This window comes from Acanthochromis polyacanthus, chromosome 20 (genome assembly GCF_021347895.1).
Source record: "Acanthochromis polyacanthus isolate Apoly-LR-REF ecotype Palm Island chromosome 20, KAUST_Apoly_ChrSc, whole genome shotgun sequence".
NCBI classification, from domain to species: domain Eukaryota; kingdom Metazoa; phylum Chordata; class Actinopteri; family Pomacentridae; genus Acanthochromis; species Acanthochromis polyacanthus.
This window is the reverse complement of record NC_067132.1, coordinates 23,199,441-23,219,542: the sequence shown is the minus strand read 5'-3', so window position 1 is coordinate 23,219,542 and position 20,102 is coordinate 23,199,441. Positions and strand designations below refer to the sequence as shown.

Genomic DNA, 20,102 nt, shown 5'->3' with positions numbered 1-20,102 from the left:
CTCCTCCATCGACAGCCATTTTAATCTCTGATGGAGAACAGCATGCCATCAGTGGAGCTAGCAAAGTGTGATGCATTTAGATGAGTCTTTTGTCTGCGCACACAATTATACTTGGGCTGCAATCATGGATATTTCTAATGTCAAATATTTTACTGCTTTTCTGCTGATTATTTTAATTTAAATATGCCTGATTTCCTTTTAAATGGACATATACTGTATCGCTTTCTCTTGTTGGTGCAGCATGTACGCTTTCATGACTGATGTATCTCAGCTTTGCTATAAACATTCACATCCCCCCTCACAATAAACTGTAATCACTTTGGTATTCCCTTCATTTTTGATCCGCTGCCATTATCAGGCCGAGGCGGAGTTTTAACGTCAAACTTTAATCCGACCCGCTGTGATTTGATGAACATGGGTGTGGCTGAACGTCAGCCGTGAGTGTTGTGTCACACAGAAAGGTGGTGACAACAAAATGTGTGTCACTGAGCTGAACAAGTCCTGCATTTACGACCTGAGTATGCCCTCTCAGTCTGAAGCAATTCCTGCCACATTTTCACTCACTGTGGGCTCATTTTTCAGAGCAGTATAAAATCCTGCACCTCTATTTAAACAGCAGAACTATGGCTAGAAGCAGAGAGACGTCAGAAATGTCTCATGTGCAGTATAACAGTTAAAGTGACGTCAATCGTAAAAATAGAATTTCTTTGACAGCTAATTTCACAAAAATCGAATAAACTTGGAATCAACAGGTTCAACATTTTGACAAATTCCCTCAGGTGTCACCAATTTAAATAGAAGTGATGCTCTACATGCTATAAATATTTTACAACTTATATTTAACATTTTTACTACCTTTTTCTTCTCTGTTTTCTGTAAACACAGCCTGCAGTACGCCCTGTTTCAACCAAAAACTTCCTGAATTTTTGTCAAATTTGTGTTCATCACAGCTGAGTCACTAATGGTTTCTGGGTTGCACAGAGGAATGCAGGTTTTTTTCTCTTGTACAGAATTTAGTTAGAGCGAACACTTTATTTTTGGGGAATTTTTGAATTATTAAATATTGTGATTTTAAGCTCAGCATGAGAAAGTTGCCTAATGGAATGGCATGTCAGAGATGGTTAGTTCAAAGACAACCAGAAATGTTAAATTCCAAGGATTCTACATTTAACTCTGCCCATATTTTAAGTGTAAGATAAGATAAAACTTTATTAATCTTGAGGGCAATTCTTGTGCCAGATATTACGCTGAAAGAAAATTACAAAAACGGAGTTGAATACCAACTGGAAAGTTTTAGCTTGTTCGCTTTGGTTTGCAAGCAAATACACAGGAAAATAATGACACCGCCGTCAGCCTCGGTTCTACTTTGTCTTACATGTTGATTTACAAAAAGCATCTGAGGGAGCATTTTCTATTTTAGCATGTTAGCATTCATCTCAAAGCGCTGCCGGGCCTCAGTAGTGTTCATACAAATACTCACATCGCTAATATCGACTTGTTTGTTATGTAGTAGTTCTTGCTGCTTTTCTCCTTTTTTGGTTTGTGCCTTTATTTTAGCAATAACAAAGCACCCACAGATCCTCTTCGTCCTCCTCGTCCTCCTCCTCCTCCTCCTCCTCGCTCTTCGTTTTTTCTTCTTCTGTGATTACATCAGTGCTAACGTTGTTGTCCTGGAGGACCGGCCTGCAGGAGCAGCAGACAGCGTTGTCCTGTGACGGCCGGCTGTCTTGTCGTGTCCTCGGGGGTAAACAGTGCGTCTCTGTCTCTGAGCTTTGATGCTGTTTGGCCCTGGATTGTGTGTATTTGTGTGCATTTGTGTTTGTTTGTGCGAGCTGCAGCTAAACAGTCGATGCAGATTTTCAGCGTTGAGTTTTCTCACAAGTGCCTGTTGAGGTCATTCATGTCCGCAGGAAAGCCAGCGACGGTCCTTTAACCCTCGTGTCATCCTGCAGGTCAAATTGACCCATTTTAAAGTTTGAAAATGTGGGGGGGGGAAGATATTTTCACAGTCAAACTTCTGATGTCCACATTTTCAACATTTTTGGGATATTTTTGAACATTTTTTGGTGGAAAGAGGGAATATTTTTCTTAAGAAAATTCACAAAAAAAATCAACACGCATCTTAAATATCTTGTTAAGTCAAACAATCTTGAAATTGTCTTGTTTTGAGTTGAATTTTACAGGAAAACTCAAAATAAGTTTAACCCTCATGTATTCCTGTGCGTCAAAATTGACCCGTTTAAAAGTTGGAATATGTGGAAATAAAATATATTTTCACAGTGAAACATTTTCAACATTTTTGGGAAATTTTTTAAAATTTTTTGGTGGAAAAAAATTGTTTCTTCAGAATATTCACACAAAAAAATCAACCTAAATCCAGCAAATTTTGCTGGATTTTGATTGATTTTTTTATGTGAATGTTCTTCAAGAACATTTGAAACTTTTGCTGATATATTTGTAATCACTTTAGATATGTTTAGGATTTTTTTGAAGATTTTTATTAATTTTTTGGAAATATTTACAAGAATTTTCTTGCCAAATTTGGGGAATTTTTTTTAAAAATAAAACTTTTATGGCAAACTTTTAAGGAATATTTAAAATTTTCTTCCTGAAAATTTTGCAAATTTTCAGAAATTTGGGGATTTTTTTGCTGAATTTTTGGATTTTTTTCAGACAAGGAAATATTTTTTGTTGCTCATAAATGAAGACAACAGGAGGGTTTAGAGAAGCTGTTGTCTCTTTTCCTGGTGACATTTAGCGTTAGTTGAAAGTCACTTCTCTTTCCGCATCATGACAGGAGCTGTCAAAGCTACACTTTCTGAAAGCTGTCATACACTGAAAATCTGTGTGGAAAATCTGCCGCTTGTTGGGCTTTTTTCTGTTCGTCCAGTTGCTCCTCCGAACATCCGAACGGCCCGTGGGAGTGGATACACCTGTGGTTTTGGAATAGCTGCTCTCTCACACGGCGGAGTCCCATAAAGTGTGAAATCCGAGACACTTTGGCAGCAAAACTTCAAGGAATGCTGTAAAGCTCTCTGCAGAATCTGTGACTTTGGGCCAAGGACTCATGACTGAGCGCTGTGCAGGAACGTTACTCTGAGGCTGGAATAATAACGTTGCTGCTAATAGTGCGTGTTTATCAGGGGCTGTTTGGCTGCAGAAGGCCTTAAAGATTTACAAGAATGGTGGCTGGTTGGTAGGAAGCAGAGTTGGCAGGCTTATCAGCTGATCAATGATAAATCCAAGATAAGAAATAAAGCACGGCGTAGTTTATTATAGCGAGCCAGTCAGCCCCAAAGACTTATGGCGTGGTATATCTTCTTTAGTGTGTCGTAACTGATCAATACGCAAACACTCGGAGTGTTTAATGTGGATGTAATGAGCTTGGATTATCTCCCATTGTCGGGGCCGAATTTAAACATAATGTCACACCAGTAAGACGTTCCTGGCTGCGAAAAACAGGGTATTATCGATTAATCCCTTCCAAATAAACTCATTTAAACACTCACCACTGGTGTTATTCCATTTTACATATCCAGTTTTGTCCCATTAACACTCATAAACCCAAAGATATTCAGTTTAGTTTCAGAAAAGATGAAGAAAACCATCAAATATTCACACCTGAGCAACAAGAAGCAGCAAATATTTTGGCTTACTAGCTTAAAAAATGGCTAAAAATAGTTCTGTCATCTTCTGTTAGAAAGGTCAACAAAAAAGCCCAACATTTACACAACTTAAGGTAAGAATTTAAAAAGCTGGGAAGTAAATGAATATTCTCAAGAAAGGTGGTGTAAAACAACTGAAACCTCACCTAACTTTCACTTTCAGCGAAGTTCAGGAACTCTTTGTGACTCTCGAATCTGCAACATACGAGCGGAAAACCGTCTACAAGCAGCCGCTGTGTTATTCTGCAGCGGTTTGTTATCTCCAGCGCCATCATCGATTGGTTAGTTCAGCTGGAATTGTTTCACATTTTTGAGGGTTTTGTGGGGAACAAACCTTCTTTTTGTTCTCTATATGAACTGGAAGTTTAAAAAAGAACGCCTCTCTATGGCGTGGGAGAAAGAGGAAAGAATGAATGCAGCGTTATTTGTGTTTCTAAAGTTTCTGAGCACCTGCTTGACTCAGTTATTCAGTAATTTTCTAAAGCCTGTTTAGAGCTTTATATTATTTAGAGTCATCTTACAATAAAGGAGGACACCACTTCAGCCAAAAATACCAAATATTACCTATTTGCAGCTTCTTAATTTGGAGGATTTATCGCTTTAGTGATAGTAAATTGTGTGTTTTGTGAGTTAAAGTTGTCAATTAGGAAGTTTATATACCAAATTAATAATAATTTAGTCCAAAACATACTTTGTGGGTAGATTTCTAATGAAAATAACAGCCCTGTTTCTTGTTATTTTAAAATTTCATGGACTAAATCTGTAACCCAAACCTCTACCAATGGAACACTTGGTAATATTGTGCTTCAGCCCTGAAATGGAAAGCGGTTTTGTCACTTTTGAGGCTCAGGTTTGCCCGGAAGCAAACAAACCTCTTTGCTCTGCTGCCGTTTGTTTCCAAATCCATCGGAAAGAGGATGCCGGCTGTCATTTTTTAATCATCAGCTGTGAGTTTCTCCCACCGTTCTCCTGATGATAACAGAACAATCTAACAGCTGCTTCTCATGAATAATGACTTCCTGACTGGTGAGCCTAGTACAAATAAAGGTAAGCTGCCTGTGCTGATGTTAGGTGAGTTGCAGCAGCAGCAGCAGCAGCAGCAGCGTGGGTGTGATTGTGAAAACATCACTCGAAACAAGCGGTGGGCTGAGCGAGAGCAGCAGAGGGAGGTCGACGAACGATGTGTGAATGTAACACCTCTGCATGCACGGCTTGACTTTTCACCGGTCGAATGCATGCCTTTCTGTTCCTGCGACGAGTCTCTGGAGGTCTGCAGCAGAGAATCGGCATCCTCGCAGCTCAGGAAGTTGGCTTTATCCACTGTGTGGTCTCACCAAACTCAACACGGAAAAGCATGCAGCTGAGCGGTTTCTGTCTGGGAGGGTGTACAGCAAAATGCAGCAACATTAGCAGGTCAAAATTAGCTAAAAAAGATGAAAACTAATTGAATTTTTGCACCACCAGTGGGACATCACTGTTGGTTTTGCATGTTTTTGCCTGTGAGCAACATTCTGTGCTCAATTACAGTATATTAGCACAAAAAACTAGCTGAGACAATCCAAGTTTTCTTGTTTTCGTTTCATTACATGTCCTAATTTCTTTGCTAATTCAACACAGAGTGCTGCTTTATTCTTTGTCAAAGGAACACTCCAGTGTGATGACATGGCGATGCAGTTTGAGAGCAGTGGCTATTGAACTTTCATTGTGGTTTGGACTTCCTTGTGGGACGTTCGAGTGCAAATGGGAGGTCGCCACAGATGGGAAACGAGAGCTGACTGCAGTAAGGCGACGCATCGATGATGAAACGCAAATATAAGTGTTACAAGCAGAATGTACAGCGATCTTTTCGTTGATCTTGAAGGCAACATGGCATCTGGGCAGGTTGTTAAAACAGAACATGGATTATCAGAAGGACAATATTGCTCAGGTGATGTCTTACAGTGCACCCAGTAAGCCGTGTAGGCCGAATAAACGTGGAATCAAGCACTGGAATTGATTGCACTGCAGCTGCTTGTTTGTAATGAGTTGTATTCCCTTGCGGACGTGCACATAAACACCATCATGGACCAGTGGTTGTTGCTATTATACTGCTTTCTAGTCCATCTCAAAGCATGCACAATAGACCAGTGTCTTGTATTTCAGCTGCAACGATAAATCAATTAATCCATTTGTTAATAGTTAGAGGGAAAGAAGTCAAAATTATTTGATTCCAGCTTCTAGTTGTGGACAAAACAAGCCATTTGAGGACATCATCCAAAGCTTTGGGGAAGACCAATCAATGTTTTTGACCAAACAAAGAATCAGTTAAATGAGTGAATAATTAACAATGAAAATTATTTTTATTTGCAGCCCTAAAACCGAGGTGTGTGTTCAGAAACTGGATCTGTTGCCACTGAGATGTAGGACTGCTGCTTGTCTTAAATACACGATCTTTGCTTGGAGGTCATGAAGCATCACAAAAGTCGTTGCCTTGGTGCCCGTTTGTTGATAAACCTCCCTACTTGCTATCACAGAACCGCCAAAAGGCCTAGCTCCAGCCTGTTTGGGTTGCTGCAGTGTTAAACACTAAGAGGCTCCACCTGATGGTACAACCAGGTAATACAGCTGATGTACAAGACATTTTCTGACATTCATGTCAAACTTAGAGGTTTTTAATATATTTTGGAGCGTTTCAAGCCACAGTACTCCCAACTCTCTGCACACTGCATTTCAGACAGTGCCCTACTGGACTGATTTCAATAACTTTAATGTACTTGAAGCCTGTATTATCTAGGGAATGATATTGGATTAGGAAAGATTAAATGACTCAGATCAGATCAGTGGCTCTAATACAAACCATTTCATAGGTTACTGCCAGCTAATTTATGCGGATTCAGAAAAGGACCATTTTATTTTGATGCTGCTTTTCAGGATTCCTATTTAACACTTGTGTTGTCTGGTGGATCAAAATTGATCCATTTTAAGGTTTGAAAATGTGAAAAAAATATATTTTTTCACAGTGAAACTTCTGATGTCCACATTTTCAACACTTTTGGGAAATTTTTTAAAATTTTTTGGTGGATAAAAGAAATATTAAAAATGTTTCTTTAAGAACATTCACATAAAAATCAACCAAAATCCAGCGAGATTCGCTGGATTTTGGTTGATTTTTATGTGAATGTTCTTAAAGAAAATATTGCAAGTTTTACTGATATATATGTAATCACTTTAGATATTTTTTAGGATTTTTTTTGAAGATTTTCACTCATTTTTTTGGAAAATATTTACAAGAATTTTCTTGAAATATTTGGGGGATTTTTTAAATAAAACTTTTAAGGAAACCTTTTAAGGAATTATTGGAATTTTCTTCCTGAAGGTTTTGCAAATTTTCAAAAATTTGGGGAATTTTCTGCTAAATTTTTGGGTTTTTTTTCAGACAAGGGAACTATATTTTTTGGTGCCTGTAAATGAGGGCAACAGGAGGGTTTAATCAAGATTGAAAACCAGATTGTTTACCGCTGCTTTCTCTTGGATGCTCTTGTCTTTTAACCCTATAGAGCCCAACAAAGCATATTCATTTTTGATTGGCGGTGGATTTGATTTTTTTGCTGAATTTTTGGATTTTTGTCAGACAAGGAAACAACAGTTTTTGGTGCCCATAAATGAAGACAACAGGAGGGTTGCATGTCTGTTATTCATTGCACACAGAATGGACAAGCTGAGGAAATATTAACCAGATTTAACCAATAGAATTCACTTTTAACTTCAAAACTGTGTTAAAGTATAGCCTCCCTTTATCAAGTTGCCATGTCAGATACACCGTTTAGTCCTGTGGTCGTCCTGATACACCTCTTAACCTAAACCAAAACCACTGGCAGTCGATCGCTCGCTTTCTGTCTGTGTGTGAGAAATAGGCCATCTGACCTCAGCTGCTTTTGGAAATGTTACATCCCCTCATTTTTCCCATTCCACTTGGAGAGCTGAAGGCCTCGCCGGCTGCCGGCCCAGAGAAAGGGATGTGCATTTGTTTCCTGCCAATGAAAACGGCTCCCCGCCCTTCCTGCTTGAGTCATGCCACATAGACTCAACCAGCAGGCAGACAGACAGACAGACGGACTTATCTTTTATGTGACTTCTTCATTCAGACAGAGCGAGCAGATTTATTTCTGATATGCGTGAATTTAAACACCTCGTTTTGGGTGTAATTGTGTTGCAGCTGTCGTGCCACTGAGGCCAGAAAGGAAATGAGAATGACTCTAAAAGAAATGATGATCTGTTGTGTCACTTTAGCTCTAAAAATGCCAGTGCAGATGTTTTCTAGCCTCTGCGTCTGAATTCTGGGGAAGTCCTTTGATAATTGTGCCCTTTCCTGTTTTCTGCTTCTAGGAACTAATTAGCATATTAGCCGTTCCGAGGAGTTTAAAATGTGCCACAGTGTCGTGGCTGGATCCCAGAAAGCTGGCCGGTTAGTCAGAGCAGCTTCCCGCAATCTCCACGGGCGAAGAATGTCGAGCCGACGCGTGAGACGGCCGGATCACGTCTCCTTGGTAACCGCATAACCGTCCGCCGGTGTGAAGCCAAATCTCGTGGCGGAGAGTAGAGCACTTCAAAGAGCTGAAAGGATGAACGAACAAAGACAAACCCCTTTTGCAGACAGCCAGAGAGCCTGTTTGTTTTATTCTTCTACTGTCAGCGGAGAGCAGTTAGTGTCATTAGCTGGAGAGCCGCAGACCCGGGACGGGACACTGACAAGCCTGGACGCTTCCTGCTTCCTGTCAAAGGACGGCTGCAGGGGAAGCAGCAGGGCTGCTGAGGACGGATAAGGCCTCGGGCAGGAAGCGTGAAGCTGAGACAGCCTCCAGTCAGTCATGCCCAGTCGCTTCAGCCACCAGTTTCCCCCCCGTGGCTTTGACCTCCTGGGCATGACGCCATGTTTGTGCGGTTGTTTGGGAACCAGGAAGTCGGCTCCATGAACCCCTTTGGTCACTTTAGATGGGTTGTCCATTTTTTGTTTTGACTATGCAATAGTCAAGTGCAAAAAAACTTGCATAGAAATTTTTGGTTTCCTATTTCATTCAGTAAGAAGTCAGAAAATAGGTCAAAAGACTCTACAGTTCATCTTCCTGCTTGCTGTAGCATTTCTATGATTTACTTAAATTTTCAATGGACTGTTTTTGACAAAATATTTTGTTTAGCTGCACTTCCAGCTGTTGAACTGCAAAAAATCACAAAATTGTTCACTCTCCTACTCGCATAATATCGATACAAATACCTATGCTGAGACACAGTTAGTAAAATTAATCATGGTATTCAATAACGCTGTGTTTTTACGATGCAGTGATTTATTGGTCCGTTTAGAATTTTCTCTATAGAGGACCAGTAAAGTTATACCTTGTCATGTTCATGCTAAATATAATAATTTAAATGGTAAAAATTTCACAGATTAAACAATTATGCGAATTACAGTATGAATTAGTCGAATGTAAGAACATTTAACTGAAACTGTTTTAATGATTTGTTATTGAGGTAAGTTTTTTTTTAACAAAAGGCTGTGAAATTAAGATTCTTTGTCATACAAGACAGTGTACTGAAAATGTTTGTGATTTGATCTATTATAAGACGTTTCTTGGCCTGTGATACCTTATTATAGCCGTTTTTAGCAAGATTCTGACATCTAGATAAAATTATTACATTCTTATTCCAAAAAATATTACATTTACTGAAATTATCAGAAAAGACACTAATTAAATATCTTATTTAAGTCTTATTTTGTGAAATCTGTAGGTTTTAGACAGTTTATTGAGCAGAACAAGCCAAGACAACATGCATTAAAAAGAATGTGTGCCTATAATTTTAATGTCTTTTTATCTTGAAGCAAGACCCATTTCCATGCTCATCTGTGGCTGTTAAATCGTCACAAATATCACTTATTCTGGTCCATAATTTATATTTTCTCTTTCAGAAGTGAATGTGTGTCTTTCAAATGTCAGAAATGTTTATTCTGGCTCTTTATTTTTTTTATATTAGACAGTTTGTGGACTTTCAAGGGCGTTTGCTTTTGACCTTGGAGCTCCAGCTGGTTATAAAACCGGGTCTTGCTGAGGCACCATGCGTGAGCGCCGCCCTTCAACTCCTTGAAGTCGGCCCTTGACCTCTTTGGCTCCATCTCTGACAAACGTCCTCTTAAAAGCACTCTGACACTCACCTGTTGACTTTCACAGCACAAACCGCTCTCCAGGATGGATATTTGTCAGGCGAGTGGCTCACAGCCTCCGTGAAACATCCCGTTTCCTCTGCTTCATTTTCTCACTAATCACATCATCCCTGTGCATCTCTGTAGCTGTACAAGACGAGCGGCCGCAGATGTTTTGGCATTGTCACGCTCGCTAATCTCCCCGGGTTGAATGGGAGCTTGCCATTGGTTGTTGGCAGATAAAAACAATCCTTTGACTTTATTGAATAGTTGTCAGCCTTTTGGAGAGCAGGATTTGGATGCATTCTTGCCTGTTGCCAAGGGTTTGCAAAGACCATGTGCCAAGATGGTGCTATTTCATTGATTTGTTTCTTTTTTTCCCTGCCTTTAAAGCAGAGAGAAACTGTTTTAACGAACCATCTCTCCAAGTTACATCAGTTAAACTTGAACAGCCAATGTGACAATGTTCATTCAGATATTAAATGAGTGTTATATAAAGCAGATTTTTGGTGCGTGAATGTTTGGACGGTGCAACCAGAACCGAAGTGAACACAACAGCAGCTAAGAAAGCAAATCTTGTTCGAGTTAAGACTGAATATTTAATTAAGAGCACAAACAGAGTGGATTATGGGTGACCCCTGGATAACGATGGCAGCTGCTCTCAACGCTAGCGCCACTGAGGTCAGTCCGCCTGCTCGGCCTCTGCTTTGTTTCTGCTCGTCCTAATCAGCACACAGAGCTACAACCTCGGAGTAATCACAGATCTGATGAGTGCAGCTGAGGGCGGGGTTTGGCATGTCGCAAAGAGGCACTTTGAGAGGAAACAAGGCTTGTTAGTGGATGTGTCAGCTGTTACGAGGATCTAATCTGCTGCAGTGTAACACAACATGTCCAACCGCTTTAGATGGCGTCTGCTAGGAACCACTGAATAACTCCCTTTTAGCATGCAGAAGGCGAGAAGCCATGTTTCTGCATTAAATTTCAAAGATGGGTCTATTAACCAAACACAAATCCTCTGTTCAGAACCACAGTTTGCATTTTTGTGACCGGATGATACACATTTCTTACAGTGGAGTTTGGGGACACAGAGATCCTTTTTACAGTTGGTTTTGATAATTTGGACAGCCAAAGCACAGCCACATTCGCACTTGTAGAGGCTAAGCCAATGTTTGAAGCATCTGAGATGCTTCACCAGGACTTAAATAATTGACATACCGACAAACTTTATCATATCTGATGAAGAGAGCCCGAGACGATAGTTTGCGTTTCAATAATCTATGCATTTATTGCTCCAAAGCAGTTGTAATCCAACATTCTTCATCTCAAACAAACAATTCATCATGACCGGCTTCTTCAGCAGTCAAAATTGTTTTACCAAAGAATGGTTTCTACTTATAATGTAGCGCTCATTGGCTCCTGCAACATGTCTGTCTATCTCCAAGTCTCCAAGGTGTCCACATGTGTTTGGATCTTGTTCTTACCTGTGATACTTCTCATAGAAGGTCAGAGGACTCGGTTTATGTCTAGAGCTTCAGCATTTAATCAATGAATTGATTAGTTGCCAATTAATCAGTCCGAGTCATTTTTAAAGAGTCAAAAACTGTCAAAATTGTCTGATTCCAGCTTCTTAAATGTAAATATTTTCTGGTTTCTTCTCGCCTCTGTCACAGTAAATTGAATATCTTTGGGTTGTGAACAAAACAAGACATTTAAGGACATCATTATGGGCTTTGGGAAACACCAGTCAACATTTTCCAGCTTTTTCTGGCATTTCATAGACCAAACAACTGGTGGTTAATCAAGAAAACAATCGAAAATGAAAATAATTGCTATTTGCAGCCCTAATTACATGTACGTCTTTCGCCATACAAGCTAAGAACACAAAAATGTTTCAAGTACGAACAGACAAATGTATAGAATAGACTAGAAATACTTTATTGGTCCCCGAGAGGAAATTTTGTTGTTCCGTTAGCACAGAGAAGCCATAAACGGACCAAAACCACAATTGAAATATAGATTAAGATACAAAATGCACAAAAAAGTGTAAAATGAATGAATAAAGATGTACTAAATTGAAAAATGCACCATGAGGTGTGTAGATAGATAGAAAAGTGGAGGTCTTTAATCATCTCTGAGGGGAAATTAGTGTTGAGACAAAGGCAGCAATTCACATAAAGTGACAAAAATGCAGAAACATATATACATGGAAAAAAATGCTATACTAGAAGAAAAATAATAAAAACAGACACGTTAACCTAAAAGTACATGTTATTGCTATTGATGTCCAAATTTGAATGAAAAATGTCCGTTCAAAGAGGGAGAACAGAAAGGAGTCGTGGTGCGGAATAACTTGTCTTAAAGGCATTATGGAGGATGTTTTTGTTGTTTAATTTGTCTGATTCACATAAAATGAATATACTGACCTTTAGTGGACTTGTATGTATGGTTTCTAAAAAAATGAAAAATAAATAAAAAAAAATAACTATGGACATGGCAGGACCTGAAAAACATCAGCCAATCAACGCGCTCGGACCGAGGCGTTTGGTTTGCTCCCTTTCCTGTCAATCTAAAATCTTCCGGCTGAGGCCTAGTTACGTAGATTACGTACGCCTTGGACTTACGTGTTTTCTGTATGTGTTGCTTTGGTACAGCTTCGTAGTTAGCTGGCGACTTGTTTTGCTCATCTTTATTTACATAATGGCAGATAAAGATCCAGGGGGACCCAGCCGTAAAAGAAAGTCATTTTTTGAGGTCAGAGAAAATAAAAGACAACTGGATCGCGAGAATGCAAAAACAAAAGTGATTATTGGCGAGTCATTTGGGCGATGGCGTCAGCTCAAACAACAAATGGACCTAAAGACAGATGCCTTGGTTGCTAAATTCCTTGTATTATTGTATTATACTGCTGCTGTAGGCAACTTCACGAGTGCTACGCAAGTTTCTGGAGGGGGGCGTTTCTTCGTAAATGTTAAGAGGGGGGAGGTAAGAGGGGGGTGAGGGAGAGGTTGTATGTGCGCATGCTACGTTCAAAGTCGTAGGAAATTAAATCTCCTCTAATGCCTTAAGTGCAGCAGATCTGAAGGAGCCGCCCACTCAAGACAATACACACATGAAGGGGTTATTTCAGGTGTTGGCATTAAAAGGACAAAGCCACTTGTGACTCACAGATATGCCCACAATAACCACATCCTGCATTAACGACATATTTTCCTGTTGTGCCCTTGCTACATAAGGACACGGTGACATTTACACCATTAAAAATACGTGGTCGAATTTATCCCACACCTCCTTTGCAAGTGGTTTGTGCATCTTGAGGGGACTATTTACACTCGAAATTAAGTATGTCCGCTTGTTAACTTTTGTAAAAGCGAGTGCAAACAGGGTCACAATTAGTGTGTCTTTTTGAAAGCACAGCAGCACATTTTGGGTGGAAAGGAAGCTGTTTAATGCACTTACTGGCTTTCCCGCTGGGGGTTAGATTAGACATTTGATACCACTCTCACCTGTGCAGTAAACACGATTTAAATAGCTGCATCCCCCTTTCCCCTTTGTTGTGACAAGCCGAGTTAACCGGCTCCTACCTAATGCACAGATATGAGAGTGGTATTGATCGTTACATCCAGCTCAGGGCAAGAAAACGAATAAGCCCATTTCCCAAAATGTTGAATTACTGCTTTAAGTGAGTGAGACAGCTTTTTTCAAAATGTTTCAAGCATTTATGGTGCGACATGGACCTAGATAGTGTGGTGACTAGTGCTGCTTGGCTTTGTGGCTGCTTACAATCAGCAGTTTCTGAGGTGTTTGTTGCTCCTGTTGCAGTTTTACTCGCAGTAGGGACATTTTTCATTGCAATATAAAGTCCTGCACCTCTATGGAAACAACACAGTCATAGCTAGAAGAACTCAGAAATGTATTTTGTGGGAGTATGACAGTTTTAACATCATAAGTCGTAATAGAATTTGATTATTCAGTTTGCAAAAATAAAACCAATGCACATATTGTGGATGTTTTACTGTTGACAATTTTAATTTGTTTCCATTCTACTAGTAGATGTCTTGTCTCGTGTAAACACAGCCTGCAGTTCAACTAAATGTTCCCTGATTTTTTGTCATTTAACTGTTGGTGGCAAATGATTTACTAATGGCTTCACAGTTGCAGCAAGAAGCACACAATTTTTAATCTTTACAGTATCTAGTTCAAGCAAACAGCTTATTTTTTGGCAATTTTTTAAATGAGACATGTCGAATGAAGTGATTTTGACGAAATAGCACGACTTTAAGCTTAAATTTGCTGAAGTTTCCATAAGGAATGGCACAGAGAAGTAGTTGAAACTCCAAATATTTCCCATGTTTTTAGAGTTTTTGTCTCAGATAATGGTGTAATGTTGGAGTTCAGACGGTTAAAAGTTAGTAAAACTGTTGTTTGGGGTCAGTTAAAAGCTGTTAGTTGTACACACTTTAACAATATCTGCTTTAAAGCGCAGAGTCGGCTCGGTGGCTGATGAACAAGGTGTTAGCTTGCTTTTGGATGCTGATGTGACTCCTGCAGTGGAGCCAAAAAGGTACAAAAAGGCAGAGTTGTTTTGCAAAAAAGCATGAAATGTCTGGCAAGATGATAAAGTTGTATATTCAAGCACCCATTGCTTGGATTACTTTGCAAGATAAATGCTGTAATCCTGTTTTTACCTTGTAGATGCTATGATAAATGATGAAAAAATCAACCTGGACTTCCTAGATCTGATTTTATTGCCTTCAACAACAGCGTCGCAGCCTCCTGTGCCATTTTTTTAGCTTGATATCCGTTAGTGATCAGGAGAAAAATCCATTTTGAAGCTATGTGACGTGATTTTAAGTTCTGAGTGAGTATTTTTCATCATTTAAGCTTGTTTTCTTACTGTTTGAAGATTTCCATCACAGTAATCATCAGGATAATACCACCAACAGAGACAGCATTGCCAAGACGAGGGCTACCATTAAATTTTCATACCAGCCCCGGCCTGTTTGGACCACTGTTTAGCCAAACAGACATGAGGCTAAGTAATGAGGCAGTGTGGGGAGGTATGTGGCAGCAGAGTCTGTTCCCATGTGCAGCGGGATCAAAGGGCTCGGCCCTGGCAGAAAGGGCCCTGCGGCGGCAAACTACCGCTGCCATAATTGGGGAAGAGCCATGTAAAACTGTCCGAGGGAGGCCAAGGACGGCTTAATTATGTTGTGAAATTTAATTAGCCCATTGTTGTGTGTGTGCGTTCCTGCTTTTACCCGACTGACCTTGATGTAACGGTGTTCTTGCTTGTGTTTATCATCCATTATGAGCCAACATGGCAGAGTTATGGTCTCGTCCTCTCCGTTTAAAATGGCCGGATGTGAAATGTTTGCACTGCCAGAATAAATAATTCCATTAATGCAGACACAGGTGATGCAGACGGGCTCGTGTGTCCACTTTTCCTGAGTGTAGCAAGTCATCCAATTAGCTCACACTGGAATAAATGTCCCTCTCAAAACAAGAAACAAAAGTTTATTTCAAGCAACTTTTACCTTGGAATAAGTGGAAAAATCTGCCAATAGAACAAGTGAAAAGTGGCTTGGTAAGAGTTCTTGAAATAAGTTATGATATTTAGAATATTGAGATCTTAAAATGTGCTGGAAACATTTATTTTAAGCTATATTTCACCAGGATTGTCAAGTTTAGGTGTCTTAAAATAAACCAGACATGCTTAAAAAAATTAGCAGTTTTTCACTCAAAAATAGATTTTTGCTTTCATATAATTTCCTAATTTGAGACGTATTAACCCTCCTGTTGTCCTCATCTATGGGCAACAAAACATATTTTTTCCTAGTCTGAAAAAAATCCAAAAAATCTACAAAAAATTCCCCAAATTTCTGAAAATTTACAAAACCTTCAGGAAGAAAATTCCAATAATTCCTTAAAAGTTTCCCTTAAAGGTTTTATTTTTAAAAATCCCCCAAATTTGGCAAGAAAATTCTTGTAAATATATTTTCTGCATATATTTTCTATATTTGTATAATACAAGATTATAATATTTTTATAATATTTTTCAAAAAATGAGCAAAAATCTTCCCAAAAAAAATGCTAAAAATATCTAAAGTCATTACATCAGTCACATAAAAATCAACCAAAATCCAGCGAAATTAAACCTATTTTGAGTTTTTTGGTAAAATTCGACTCAAAACAAGATCATTTCAACATTGTTTGACTTAACGAGATATTTAAGATGCAATGTCTTAAATCAAGTCCCTCTAATTTTCTGAAATGTCGCTTGTTCAGTAAATTTATCTTAAATCAAGTGGGATGAGACATTTTGACTAAAAAACAAAACAAACAGACTTGGTAAGGGTTTGAGTTTTTGCAGTGCAGCTTCTCCTGCAGCAGATAATAGAAGCCTTCCAGACAGATGGTGTGCAGTGTGACAGGTGATTTTCATGTTGTTGTTTTGCAGCGTCTTCCGGTTGTTTAGCTAACTGCAGCGATAAAAGCTTGACCTCCGCATCGCTGTCACCGTTTTCTCCATGTGTGCAGCACTAAAGTCCCATATTCTGCCATCAAATAAACGTGTGCCTCTCGCTTTATTGAGCCGTCTTTATAGATAGCAGTCAGGGAAATACGACTGGTAAATAACGTAATTACAGAGAAGGTGCCGTCTTAGAATCCTCTGGGGGCTTATCACCAGATTAAACGTATTTTTTGGAGGTGCCAGTGTGATACGCCTGCTAGTAAAAGCCCACTGATCAGTGTGTTTTTTTTTATTGGGGATGAGGTCATTATGGTTGCTGGACTCTGTTTCACTCCTGGCTGGCTGCAGGATCGTTTCTTCTAGGTGTGGCTGGTTGCAATGGCTTTTATTTAGATTACAAACTAGAGATGATTTCAAATGGTTCACACAAAATTCTAGCCCCAGAACGTCCTCAAATGCACCAGAAGAAGACATTATTTCACTTATTCTGATGGGTTCAGACTGAAGAAAATCTGATAAAAGTGGCAAATATGGTTATAAATCGCAGTCTGCTTCTTCATTTTACAGTTTAAATCTTCAAAAAGCATCAGTAGGACCAGATAGAGGTATCAGAAAGCAACCCTGATGACTAATCCTTGATAGAATGTAAAGTATTGCAGTTTTGTAGAAGCTTTGGACCACTTTTTAGAGAAACCTTACCCCTGCTGATGACCAATTCTTCAATTACTATTCTGATTTACTGTAAAGAAGGAATCATAATCCTCATTTACTGAGAATTTGACTCATCCTAGTGTGTTTTAAAGTAAAGGATTGAGGATTTCTGGGGATTTTCTGAGTCTGTTTGAAGAATTCTTCTTGTCCTGCAGCATTATTCATTTATTCAACCATTAAAGCAAAAACAGAGATGAGGAAGTGTCGTGATATGACAGATTTTTATTTATCTCCAGGCAACATGTGCAACATATTCCGCTCTTTTTTTTACAGACACAGTTTAAACAGTTTAGAGAGAACAGCTTAGATTATAACTTGGCTAAAATAAATATAATTTTCTAAAATGCAAACTACAGTAAAAGATAAATTGTGCACAGCAAGTTAGAACAATAAATTATTAAGAAGCAACAAAAATCTGTTCCAGTACACTTTGGCTGCCGTTGTTTACTAATCTGTGGTTTATTTTCTAGACTCTTCAGTTGCTTGGACTATAAAATGTTGATCGGTGGTTTCCAAAGATGTTCTTAAATGTTTTGTTTTGTCCACAACCCAAAGATATTCAGTTTGTTGTCACATCGGAGTAAAGAAATGAGACTTTTAAGAAGCAGGAATCAGATTATTTTGACTATTTCTTACTAAAAAGTCACCCAAACAAAGTAATCAGTTGTTAAAATGATTAAAATTGTTGTGAAAATGGTCATAAAACTCAATTCAGTCCAACTTTACTCTATAGAACCTGCAACCAAAAAAAAAAAAGCGACCCCATAAGCAGGCATAGTTTCTGTCTGCATTTATAGAAGACAATAAACCACAGTATCGTGCACAGCTGGAAATGTTGTCATTTACCTGTTTGTGTTTTTTAAATATTTTGGAGCGTTCGTTGCAAGTTGCAAGTTTTTGTGTCTTTTTTTAGACACCTGAAGGAAGCGGCGCAGCCACTTTAGCTGCGTGTGGATAAATCCTCTCGTTATTTTTAGGGCTGGCCCTATTAAAGACGAATATCCGAAGAATATTCGGAGGGGGCGGGGCTTGTGGCGTAGACGGCCCAAATATTCGGATCCGTTCGTCTGGTCTCTGGTCCAAATTTTGCCTTGGTTTTGTCTTCAGTTAAACTGAAGAATTCCCAAACAGTGGAGGTCTTCAGCATCTTGTCTTGTATTTATGCAACGAAGTGAAGCGTGACGTCAGAGTCGGCAGCAACCTGGCCATTCGGGTGGTGTTTACAAACATGAACGGAGGAGATGAGCCGAACACGACGGGATGAGCCGAAATGGGCCGAAGGCGAAGGGAAGAGACGAGCTTCGAATATTTTCGTCTGGGGGGAGGAAGGGGTGATCACATAGACATGTGTATATGTCATAGACGTGTATATTTTTATGTGATCACAGGACGAGATGAGCCGATGTGGGCAGAAGGCAGAAGGAAGACAGTAACGTCGCATATTCTTTCCGCCCAGTAATGTCCGATGGGGGGGAGGGGTCGTCGAATATTCGGATACCAAAATTAATATCCGGATATTCGGGATATTCGGGTCCAGCCCTTTGCATCATCTGTTTGGCTCTTCTGATCGGTCTTTATTGGAAGCCACCAATCAAACTATTTATACCCGATATCAGCCAAAATGAGTCAGAGGCAAGGATAAAATATGAAAAGTTAGATGGTGCTTAATAGAAGAAGGGCATCTAGAGAGATTTAAAAGCAGACGAATGAGGAATTCTGCGAAAAACAGCGCTATGATGAAGAGAAGAGTTTAACGAGACAAAGAAAAAGCTGAAAACTGTCAAACTTTATGATCAAAATTCAAGTCAAGAAGTCATCACAATCTTACATTTCACTTAATTTACGATATCAGCAGAACTCCCACATGTAGCTGGCTGGTTTTACTGCGTGTGCAGACGTGTCAGTCGTGCTGTGAGTCCTAACGGGGATGTGTGAGTTATGTGGTGCGTTTGAATGCGGTGTAACTTCAGATGTAGTTGTTATTTTCTCTGGCAGGCAGGAAGCTGAGCAATACAGCCACATGATGAGTTTCTCTTGCATGTGGATGATGTTTATGATGATGAATTTTCCTCATGTGAAGCCATATTTTCTGGGGTGGCCGATGGTGAAATCGGTTCAAGGGTCGCGCTTTGTGCAGTTAGATAGTTGTTATTATCAAATGAGTAACCACTTGTGCTATGATCTACTGCATGTGTGTGTTTTTTTTGTTTATAATGGTCATTATTTCAACTCCTCGGTGCTTTGGCTGCAAAACTCTTGAGCATTAATCTCTGAACTTGCGGGGAAGTGAGACAGATAACCTACTGAAACAATAGGTCAGCGGCAGTGTTTATTTTTTGTGTGTTTCCATTGTGAATAATTTGTAATAATGCAGAGCCAAACTGTGACAAAATTGGAAATACCGCCTATTTATTTTAACTGTGAGCGAACACAAAGATTCTGCTCCATCAGTCAGCAGTGGTGAAATAATCATTTATGTCACATTCAGGTCAAGCACTGTATGGAGAGCTCTGGCTTTACAGCGTATGCATGCTTTGAATTACTGAACAAATATCTGTTGTTCTTTTGCCCTAATCTCCTCATATTTGCTCCGCCATTAAAACAAGTATTTGAATATTGAAAATATCTTTGCTGTCTTTCTGTGTAAATATTTACTGTGTCTCCTTAACCCTCGTGTTGTCCTGCGGGTCAAAATTGACCAGTTTTAAAGTTTGAAAATGTGGGGAAAAATATATATTTTCACAGTAAAACTTCTGATGTCCACATTTTCAACATTTTTGGGATTTTTTTTAACAGTTTTTGGTGGAAAAGAAGAAATGTTAAAAAAAAAAAATGTTAAGAACATTCACAAAAAAATCAACCAAAATCCAGTGAATTTCACTGGATTTTGGTTGATTTTTATTGTGAATGTTCTTAAAGAAAATATTAGAAATTTTACTGATATATGTGGAATCACTTGGATATTTTAAAGACTTTTTTTGAAGGATTTTTACACATTTTTTGAAAATATTTACAAATTTATTTTTTGCCAAATTTGGGGGATTTTTTTAAATATAAAACTTTAAAGGGAAACTTTTCAAGA

General features: G+C 39.1%; 1 protein-coding gene across 1 annotated transcript in view; it reads left to right on the top strand.

Annotated features, from left to right (window-relative positions):
* asap1b (ArfGAP with SH3 domain, ankyrin repeat and PH domain 1b) overlaps positions 1-20,102 on the top strand; it is a 92,586-nt gene that overhangs the window by 16,055 nt on the left and 56,429 nt on the right.